This window comes from Diceros bicornis, chromosome 14 (assembly GCF_020826845.1).
Source record: "Diceros bicornis minor isolate mBicDic1 chromosome 14, mDicBic1.mat.cur, whole genome shotgun sequence".
Taxonomy (NCBI): domain Eukaryota; kingdom Metazoa; phylum Chordata; class Mammalia; order Perissodactyla; family Rhinocerotidae; genus Diceros; species Diceros bicornis.
In genome coordinates this window covers 63,759,080-63,770,737 of record NC_080753.1, presented here as the reverse complement: position 1 = coordinate 63,770,737, position 11,658 = coordinate 63,759,080, and the positions used below count along the sequence as shown (strand labels likewise).

Here is an 11,658-nt window from a genome sequence, read left to right as displayed (position 1 = left end):
TAGGCAACACCAAGGCATACCTATTGGTCATTTTCCCAAGCACTGTGGCTAAGTTTGGATCTGATCTTGTATCTCTTGAAAATGATGCAATGTGTAAACTCTTAAACAACCTTCTCAAATCTCTGATTTGTTTGAATTTTCTACACAAAGTTCACATGAAAGAATTCTAGCTTCCACGATTGGCCACAACCCCTTTAATTAAATTAAAGATTGAAGGAGAATGAGAATACTAGGTGTCCAGGTGATAGAATGTTGGGTTTAAGAAATGCACACTCTTTCCTGGATCTCTAACATAGATTTTATTGTTTTAATCAAAAGTATAAGTTTTCAGGATAATGCTAAGAGATGGTCCATTGAACTGCATTCTTAAAATATGAAAGACATCCAATCATGCTACAATCCTTATATTGTAAAATTTTATGTCTCAACTATAGTTAATTTTCCATCACCCAAACTCTTGGCTGGACTTCTACATCTTCTCAATAATGACTTCTCTTACTTGGCTAGTCATGTTAAATTTAGCAAAAGCTGGGATGCTGATCACCTCTGCCCCAGTTCCTCCTCTATGAGGTCATTTCTGATACTATCTTGGGCTTCTTTCATCACGTTATGGCTCTCCTCATCACTGTGTTCCATGTTCAGAAGAAATTGCTTACTTGGATGTTCATCCAGGCAGGCTCATCAGACCTTTTACATAAATTCACATAAATCTGGAATCTAAACCGTTGGCTGCAGGAGATAGGCCTTAGTGTTCCTGCATTAACATAGCGAGGTGGAGTGTGGTATTTATCAAAACTTTTGTTGAGATGCCTCACTGTGTGTGAATGTTTTATAAGTAGGAGGTGGAAAGACTCCTCGTTCACAAAGAGCTACGGCTTCAGTGGAGAGAGAGGCCAAGCTTCCCCCTTTTCTCCTACACCTGCCGCAACCAGGTATTTTTGTTTATTGCATGATGATTACATGGAACAGAAAGAAATGGGGTAGAGACAAAGTTCGAGGATGTTCAGATTTTACCAGTGAACAAATTACAGAAAAATATTCCAGGGATTATTATTCTAGCAGAGGGGGAGTGTTAGAAATGTAGTGTGGAGTGTCTATCTCACACTTGGACGTGGGAGATGTGATCTGGTCTCTGTTTACCTCCCCCATCTTGACTCTAACAGGCTCTCCTGCCCAACACTCAAAGCTACATTCATGCCAAAATTGGCTCACCCTGGGGTTTGATATGCCTTTTCCTCTGACTGAAACACCTTCACTCCCCTACACTTTGCCTGCCTGATTCTATTCACCCTTCAAGTCTCAGCTTAGGTGTCTTCCTTTAACCTCCATGACTGGGTCAGGAGACCCTACCACATGCCCTCTCAGTGCTCTATGCTTACCTCTACTTTTCTGTGACATATCATTTTGAAGAAGTCAATTATCTGTCCACCTGGTGACTACTCTCCCTATTTACACACACACTCACACACACACACACTTAGATGATTACACTCAGACACACACATACACTGGGACAGACATGGCTATTTAGGCACACATGCGCCAGTGCACACATACACACAGGCTGTGAGCACCTTCAGGGCCAATGCTGTCTCTAGTTCTCCACTTTAACCAAGATACTTGCTCAGAGTAGGTGGTCAATAAACAGCGGTTGAATAAATGTTAAACGAGGAATGAGGTACCAGAAGTATGTACCTTTATGGTCAACTGCTGTTAAACATTTGATCAAGAATTTTCCATCCTTTTTGATTCTAATTGAGAGTCCACTGATCACAGCTTGGACTTTGAAGCCCAATTACTTCTCCCCAGTACACCAAATCAGATCAAGTTGGAATTTCTATGACCAGGTAGCTGTCAAGAGCAAGGTAATTCCATCCTCTGAGTAGTTCCCATTAGAGATTCAAACAAACAAACAAATAAAAACCAAACAGTTCCCACTCCTGAGCAAACATTGTTTGTATTGATAGCAGGTCCACAAGAGCATAGACAGGTCAGCATATACCAACAAGTGAAGCGCCATATTACTGCTAACTGTCCAAGATAATCGACAATGTAGATAAAAGCAAAAAAATACATAAAATAAAATAACATCATGAACCATATGCAGCAATGAGGACCGAGAAATTTCAACCTCATTAAAGACATAAATGGAGGATGTATATATATATGTATATACACACATACACGTGTAGATAGATAGATAGACGATGGGTGGACAGATGGATGAGTAGATAGACAAATGAATGGAAAATGTAAAACATATTGGAGGAACACAGCCTGTTTTATTTCCCAAGACTGATGATGAGATGAGCAAATTTGCTCTATAATCGTACTTCATAATGGATATGGAATGAGACCCTTTGGGAGAGGTTGGATGGGAGCGGCGGAGAGAATTTAAGTAAGCGGAGAGGTCAAACGCTCGTTTCAGCTCCTTTGGCAAACTCACTTTTGCTGGGACAGGGCTGGGGGGTTGTGGGTAGGAACAGCCGTGCAGGCAGAGGCTGGAGTGAAAGGAGAAACTAGCTGACTTGAAGGGTGAGGAAAAGAGTGAAGTCAGCATGAGCTGGCCACCCCCTTCCCTACCCTGTGGCCCTGGCCTTCTCCTCAAGAAACCCTCAGGAAAGATCATCAGTGCCATCCAGTGCTCTCTGGAATAGGAATTGTGTTTCTTTTATTTTCCTCACTCACTAAGACTGTGCCTCAGGACCCAGTACATTGTGCAAAACAATGATGATGATAATATCATCTGACATTTAGTTTGTACTTTGCAAAGCATTTCCTCACTTCATATCTCACTGAGCCTATGTGTTTGAAGACAGGCTGCTTCCGTGCCCCACCTGAAGGCTGTGGACTGCCAAGCCCTCCCTTCTTCCCTGCAACACCCATCCCCAAAGGCCCTGACCATAACAGTGATTCTGCCATGTACAGCCTTCCAAAGACAATGTCCCAAAGACCCACGCCTCAATTAATTTCCTGGAGTGTATTATCTTGCTCTGAAAGAAGATTATTTTCAATAGCTCATAATTTTCCTCCAATGCTCAGATTTCTTTCTATGAGATAAATCTTAAGATTCTTGCTACTCAAAGTGTGGTCCAGGGGCAGCAACATCAGGATCACTTGGGGTCTTCTTAAATTGCAGACCCTCAGGCCTCACCCCAGACCTACAGATTCTGGGTTTGCATTTTAATGAGGTCCCAAGGGATTTGCATGCTCATTAAAGCTTGAGAATCTCTGTTATAATAGTTCTACATACACGAAAAATGTTCAGTATACACAGAAATTATTTTTTAGATTTTGTTGATAAATGCAATATCCATCATAGGTATTCATCCCATAGATTTTTTTTGTTCACTTTGCTAGTTTACTGAATACTAACTAATATTCTGGATGCTTTTAAACGTGCAGTAAGGTGGGGAGAGGGTTTTTGTTACTGACTGTCACCCACCTCTAATACTATAAAGGACATTGATTCTGAAGCCCAGAATCTGTGACTAGGCCTAGGGAGTATCAACAAGTGAGAGTATTAGGGAAAATCATGGACTATTTTTGCATATTGTTTGGGACAAATACTTTAATTCCTGGGTGATCTTGATTAATCTAGTGTTAATATATTCAGAATAATAAGAACTAAATGAATGCAGCTTTATTTATAACAGCCAGAAGACTAGATCGTAATGGTCTGCTGTCCACATAGACTTCATAGGATTTATAAAAAAGTGGAAAAGCCATTGTTTTTATTTGTCAGGGTGCATTTAAAGTTTACCAAAAGAATTAGGAAGAGGGGGTACTTGAATATCAAATATAACTGATAAGAGTGGAATTTCATGACAGCAAATTTGGAACACCCAACGGAGGAGCTAAATATTGTTGCCTCCACATATCTACACAAAGAACAGTGATGATTTACGACGGTCATGTCGGGCGGTCCAAGCAGTAGGGAGATGTTGGTGCCTTGATCGAAGATGGGATCATTCTGTACACTTCTTTTCCATATCCACAGTTCTTAGCATAGTATTTGGCACACAGAACATGCTCATTAAATGCTTTTTGAATTTAATAACCCAAAGTCGTCTTTCAGAGAGTTTTGCTAATCTGTCCAGAGAAGAACTGACACATGTGAGAAATGTTTAGCTGGACACAGCTTCCAGAAGGAAAGAAGCCTCAAACCGTGGCCCTAGATCTCTCCTTCCAGGTCCATCATACTGAATTCCTGGACGTAAAATGCCTAAAAATGTGCCTGGCAGAACAGCAGATCAATAAGTATTTGCTGAACCAGTGAACAAGTGAATTTATCTTTTCAAATCCCTTTACTTGCCTCCTTTGTGAAGTTGAGTCCTGTTGATGTAGCATGCCATCAAGCTGCTGGGCTAGTTACAGACACAAGGCAGAGTCCGGTAGAAGTTACAATCAGGAACTGGACCATTTTCTCAAAAGAAGGGCTATATAAAGGCAACCAGAAGTTGAAAAAATAAGTTCTTATTCTACACAGATTTGTTGCTGAGTCAAACAGAACTCACATTCTTGGAAAAGATTTTCTTGATAAAAATAAACATTTTTTTCTGACTATAAGATATGATCATTGTAGAAAATGTATAAAATATGGTAAAATATAAGAGGAAATTGAATTTCCTCATACCCATCCCTAGGAGATAGCCATGATTATTATTTAGCTATGTTTTCTTTTAATCTTCTTTTTCTATGCACATATACTTTTATAAAATCAGAATCATTGCTTTTCTGATTTTACATTTTCATCTAACATTGTAGCATGAAGTATTTTCCAAAATTAATAAACATTCTTTGACAGTACCATATCGATGACGCACATATGCATACACAAAAGATATTTAAACATTCTTCCAGTGTAGCTATTCCAAACAACACTCGGATAATTTCCCTTGTATGTAAATCTTGTCCAAGATGAAAATCTTGGGGTATTTTCCTAGAAAGTAGAAGAGGCTTTCAAAAGAACAGCAGCAGGTGAAGCTAGAGAAAAGCAGTGGTTGGGCATCATTTTAGCCGCCTCACAAGGACATAATCCCGTTGGCCTCGGGCCTCCCAGGGACCTTGGCCCATCGAACCATTGAGCTTTTTTAGAGTTTCTTAAATTCCCTGGGTTCTGAAGGAGAGACAACCTCTCCAATATTTTCTCCATAAGCTAAGGAAAAAAGGATAAAAAAGCCTAGTATTCCTTGAAAGAGAAGGTAAAGTATTTTCCAGCAATGCGATCTCACCCCACATGTCTCCGAAGGACTAGTGTTAGTCTGAAGTCTCTTCAAGTTCATAGACGTGCTTTTTCCTTACAACGACCTTTTGTTGGAGGTATTTGAGGTTTGTTTTTATAAACAGTTCTTACTTAAATGAGAATCTCATTTTAAAATTATTTAAAAAATCATTTATATTGTGTCAGTGGTCTAGAGCAAAAGCTGGCTTTTACAAATTTAGAAAACACATCTGCGCTTTCTGAAATGAAACACTTCAATCCGATTTTAATAATAAGGCATTGCTTATGTATGTATGTATATCATATAATATGTATACAAATGAACGCATATAATAATGTATAATTATATACACAAGTATATAGTAATTTGCAGTTTACAAAACATTTTCCAGCCATGATCTCTTTTGATAGTCATAATAACAGAACCTGAGGCATGGCAGATGTTATTTCAGTTTTGTTGGTGAAAATAAAGAGGCTTAAGGTTAAGTCAGTTGTCCAAGGTCACCTGCCTGGTTCACTGGTTACTAGATGGTCCCGTCACCCCCATCACCTTCTCGAACCACCCCCGCTACACAGCTTCTCTAAGACCCTTCATGAACTTGGTCACTGATTAATCAATCTTGATTTCAGTTTCATGTTGCAGAACACAAAGATGAATCTCTCCCCACCCCTCATAGAGATACTTGAAGACAAACAAATTAGTCTGAAAACTGAGAACACATACACACCCCATGCACTTCCTACTTACGAAAAGGATTTGAGGTGGTTGATACCCACAACATTAGGGGCAATAGTAGTTTCACTGAAAAAAGACAACAGTAAAGGAAAATTTAAAAATTAAGACTACAGAACCTCTACTATTTCTTTACTACACACTGCATGTTCAAACTTTGGGATGATATCAAAACGAGAATTTTCCTTATCCTCAATGACATTTCAAAGATCAAAGTACCATCAGAAAATACAAGATGCTGTGCTCGCTTCGGCAGCACATATACTAAAATTGGAGCGATACAGAGAACATTAGCATGGCCCATGTGCAAGGATGACGCGCAATTCGTGAAGCGTTCCATATTTTTGAGGCAGAAACTCCCTTCTGGAGAGGAAAAACGCCGCCTTCACAAGCCTCAGCACCTCACGGCCGCCCGGGAGCAACGCACAGGTTGGCAGCCCTCCCTGGAGGAGAGGGGCCCCGAGTCAGGGAGCGCCCCCGCTGTGGACATTTTGTGGACCCAGCACAATCGAGACGAGTGGCAGAATATCTGACTTTGCCTGCTACTAAAACATTGGGGAGTACCCCCAGAAAACCTGGTTCACAAAGACATTAAAACCGGTTCTTAAAGGGCGCATGCGCAAACTCACCTGTTTCAGAAAGCAACCTAAAATCACCAGAAAGAAAGGTACACAGTGCTTTGGTGAAAAGAGACTCACCTAATAGGCCCTGTGTGCATCTCGGTGAGAGGAGAGGCCTCTCCAGGGACTGGGACATTGGCGGCGGCCATTGTTGTGGCCCGGTGTGGGGGTGCTGACACAGACGCCATTGGAGTTCTCCCTGAGGCCTGCTAGCCCAGGGTCTGCCCCACCCGCTAGAGCACCGATTTAATCCAGCTCAGCCAGGGCAGGCAGCCCACCCTAGAGACTGGCCCCACCCAACAACAAGCCCTCAGGCAACTTGTGGGCCTGCATAGATTGGTGACTGGATTCTCTGCAGCCTGGCAACTGAACCGACGTCAGTGGGGCAGGGCATGCACAAGGAGCGGGTGGAGAGTGTGGGGTGGTGGTGGAGTGTGTGGGGCTCCCGCCATGGAGAGACTGGGTCCGCTTCGAGAGGTCTGGGCACACACACGGGGCAGGACTGTGTTGACTGTGTGTGTGGACCTGTGGGTGGCAGAGCTTGTCAGCTGCAGAAGACTTGTGCTTCTCAAAGACCCACATAGGGGGTTTGCCCCACCTTCCAAAGCCTGAAACATTTGGGTGCTCCCGTGCCTGAGGCCAGCCCCACCCAGCTGCAATCCTCAGAGAGCTGACAAGAGACCTAAAGGCTGGAGGCTTATAGCAATTGTAAGCCCCTGAGCCTAACAACCTGCCACGCTGTGGGCCTACTCACTTAAAAGAAATACTGCAACACAAATGTGGTATTAGAACTTGCAGCCAGCTGTGCTGGGGCTTCCCACACCTGATAAAGAGACTGAAGGGCCCACAACAATTACAAGCAGCTGAGCATTACAACAGCTGGCTAGGAGCATAACTCGGCCAACCTGGGCGCCTACAGGGAGAGCAAACAGGCCACAACAGAAGGACACACGTAGCCCACATAGGGGTCACCCCTGGAACATTGAGAACTGAGGGAAGCACACTGCAGGCCTCCTAAGGCATCACTTACATAAAGTCACCTATCCAAGAGCAGGAGACGTAGCTGACCTACCTAATATGTAGACACAAGCACAGGGAAAGAGGCAAAACGAGGAGGCAAAGGAATACATTCCAAGTAAGGGAACAGGACAAAACCCCAGAAAAGGAACTAAGTGAAACAGAAATGAGCAACCTACCCAACAGAGAGTTCAAACAAAGAGTATTAAGGATGCTCACTGATCTTGGGAGAAGAATGGATGAACTCAGTGAGAATGTCAACAAAGAAATGGAAGATATAAAAAAAGAACCAATCAGAAATGAAGACTACAATACTGGAAATGAAAAATTCATTAGAGGGACTCAAAAGCAGAGTAGAGGATACAGAAGAATGGATCTGTGAGCTGGATGAAAGACTAGAAGAAATTACCCAAGGTGAACAGGTAAAAGAGAAAAGAATTAAAAAGAGTGAGGACAGTCTAGGGGACCTCTGGGACAACATCAAGCGCACTAACATCCGTGTTATAGGTGTCCCGGAAGAAGAAGAGAGAGACAAAGGCGCAGAGGATCTATTTCAAGAAATAATAGATGAAAACTTCCCTAACCTAAGGAAGGAAACAGACATCCAGGTACAGGAAGCACAGAGAGCCCCAAACAAGGCAAACCCAAAGAGGCCCACACCAAGACACATCATAATCAAAATGTCCAGAATTAAAGATAAAGAGAGAATCCTAAAAGCCGCAAGACAAAATCAAGTTACATACAAAGGAAACCCCATAAGGCTATCAGCTGACTTCTCAGCAGAAACCTTACAGGCTAGAAGAGAGTGGGATGATATATTTAAAGTGCTAAAAGGAAAAAACTTACAGCCAAGAATACTCTACCCAGCAAGGTTATTGTTCAAAATGGAAGGAGAGATCAAAAATTTCCCAGACAAGCAAAAATTAAAGGAGTTTGTCACCAAGAAACCAGTGCTACAAGAAATGTTAAAGGGACTGATTTAAGGGGAAAAGAGAACACCACAAATAGGAAAAATTATCTATTTCCATGATAAGAGGATAATGGATACAAATACACAAAAAAGAGGTTAGATATGATATCAATAACATAAAAGGAGGGAGGAGGGAAGTTAAAGATTAGAGCTTTCAGACAGAGGTCAAACTAAAGAGACCATCAATTCTGTATAGAAGAAGAAAGGAACAGAGAAGGACGACTAAAACACTGAGAAAAACAAAAGTTTAAAAATGGCAGTAAGTACATACTTATCAATAGCTACTTTAAATGTCAATGGACTAAATGCTCTTGTTAAAAGGCACAGGGTGGCTGATTGGATAAAAAAACAAGACCCATATATATGCTGCATACAAGAGACACACTTCAGACCTAAAGACACTCACAAACTGAAAGTGAAGGGATGGAAAAAGATACTCCATGCAAATGGCAATGAAAAGAAAGCTGGGGTAGCAGTACTCATATCAGACAAGATAGACTTTAAAACAAAAACTGTAAAAAGAGACAAAGAAGGGCATCACATAATGATCAAGGGAACAATCCAACAAGAGGATATAACACTTGTAAATATCTACGCACCCAATGTAGGTGCACTTAAATATATAAAGCAATTATTAACAGACATAAAAACAGAAATAGACAGTAAAACAATAATAGTAGGGGAATTTAACACTCCACTTACACCAACGGATAGATCATTCAAACAGAAGATTAATAAGGAAGCATTGGCCTTAAATGATACACTAAAACAGATGGACCTAGTAGATATATACAGAGCATTCCATCCAAAAACCAAAGAATACACGTTCTTTTCAAATGCACATGGAACATTCTCCAGGATTGATCACATATTAGGCCACAAAACAAGTCTCCATAAATTTAAGAAGATTGAAATGATACCAAGCATCTTTTCTGACCACAACGGTATGAAACTAGAAATCAACTATAGGAAGAAAATCAGAAAAGCCACAAATATGTGGAGATTAAACAAAATGCTACTGAACAACGACTGGGTCAATGAAGAAATCAAAGAAGAAATCAAAAAATACCTGGAGACAAATGAAAATAAAAATACGACATGCCAGAATTTATGGGATACAGCAAGAGCAGTTCTAAGAGGGAAGTTTATAGCAATACAGGCCTATCTCAACAAACAAGAAAAATCTCAAATAAACAATCTAACGATGCACCTAAAGGAACTGGAAAAAGAAGAACAAACAAAGCCAAAAATCAGTAGAAGAAGGGAAATAATAAAAATCAGAGCAGAAATAAATGAAATAGAGACAAAAAAAAAACAATAGAACAAATTAATAAAACCAAGAGCTGGTTCTTTGAAAAGATCAACAAAATTGACAAACCTTTAGCTAGACTCACCAAGAAAAAAAGAGAGAAGGCACAAATAAGTAAAATCAGAAATGACAGAGGAGAAATTACAACAGACACCTCAGAAATACAAAAGATTATAAGAGAATACTATGAAAAGCTATATGCCAACAAATTTGACAATCTGGAAGAAATGGATAAATTCTTAGAATCATACAACCTTCCAAAACTGGATCAAGAAGAAGTAGAGAATTTGAATAGACCAATCACCAGTAAGGAATCAAAACAGTAATCAAAAACCTCCCCAAAAATAAAAGTCCAGGACCAGACGGCTTCCCTGGTGAATTCTACCAAACATTCAAAGAAGACTTAATACCAATCCTTCTCAAACTCTTCCAAAAAATTGAGGAGGGGGGGAAGCTCCCTAACTCATTCTATGAAGCCGACATTATCTTGATACCAAAAGCAGACAAGGACAACACAAAAAAAAAGAAAACTACAGGCCGATATCACTGATGAACATTGATGCAAAAATCCTCAACAAAATACTAGCAAATCGCATACAACAATATGTTAAAAAGATTATACACCATGATCAAGTGGGATTTATTCCAGGGATGCAGGGATGGTTTAACATTCGCAAATCAATCAACGTAATACACCACATTAATAAAATGAAGAACAAAAATCACATGATCATCTCAATAGATGCAGAGAAAGCATTTGACAAGATACAGCATCCATTTACGATAAAAACTCTGAATAAAATGGGGATAGAAGGAGTGTACCTCAACATAATAAAGGCCATATATGACAAACCCACAGCTAATATCATCCTCAATGGTGAAAAACTGAAAGCTATCCCTCTAAGAACAGGAACCAGACAAGGATGCCCACTGTCACCACTCCTATTAACATAGTACTGGAAGTCCTAGCCAGAGCAATCAGGCAAGAGAAAGAAATAAAAGGGATCCAAATTGGAAAGGAAGAAGTGAAACTGTCACTATTTGCAGATGACATGATTTTATATATAGAAAACCCTAAAGAATCCACCAGAAAACTTTTAGAAGTAACAAACGAATACGGTAAAGTTGCAGGATACAAAATCAACATACAAAATCAGTTGCATTTCTATACACTAACAACGAAGTAGCAGAAAGAGAAATTAAGAATACCATCTCATTTACAATTGCAACAAAAAGAATAAAATACCTAGGAATAAACTTAACCAAAGAGGTGAAAGAGCTGTACCCGGAAAACTATAAAACATTGCTGAAAGAAATTGAAGGAGACACAAAGAAATGGAAAGATATTCCGTGCTCTTGGATTGGAAGACTTAACATAGTTAAGATGTCCATACTTCCTAAAGCCATCTATAGATTCAATGCAATCCCTATCAAAGTTCCAACAACATTTTTCACAGAAATAGAACAAAGAATCCTAAAATTTATATGGAACAACAAAAGACCTCGAATAAGTAAAGGAATCCTGAGAAAAAAGAACAAACTGGAGGTATCACACTCCCTGATTTCAAAATATACTACAAAGCTATAGTAACCAAAACAGCATGGTACTGGCACAAAAACAGACACACAGATCAATGGAACAGAATCGAAAGCCCAGAAATAAACCCACACATCTATGGACAGCTAATCTTTGACAAAGGAGCCAAGAACATACAACGGAGAAAAGAAAGTCTCTTCAACAAATGGTGTTGGGAAAACTGGATAGCCACATGCAAAAAAATGAAA

At 40.1% G+C, this 11,658-nt stretch overlaps 1 non-coding gene across 1 annotated transcript; it reads left to right on the top strand.

Annotated features, from left to right (window-relative positions):
• The first annotated feature begins 6,197 nt into the window (after positions 1-6,197).
• On the top strand, positions 6,198-6,303 carry LOC131414269 (U6 spliceosomal RNA). The gene has a single exon (XR_009222162.1). It is a non-coding gene; the product is annotated as a U6 spliceosomal RNA (small nuclear RNA).
• Positions 6,304-11,658: the final 5,355 nt, after the last annotated feature.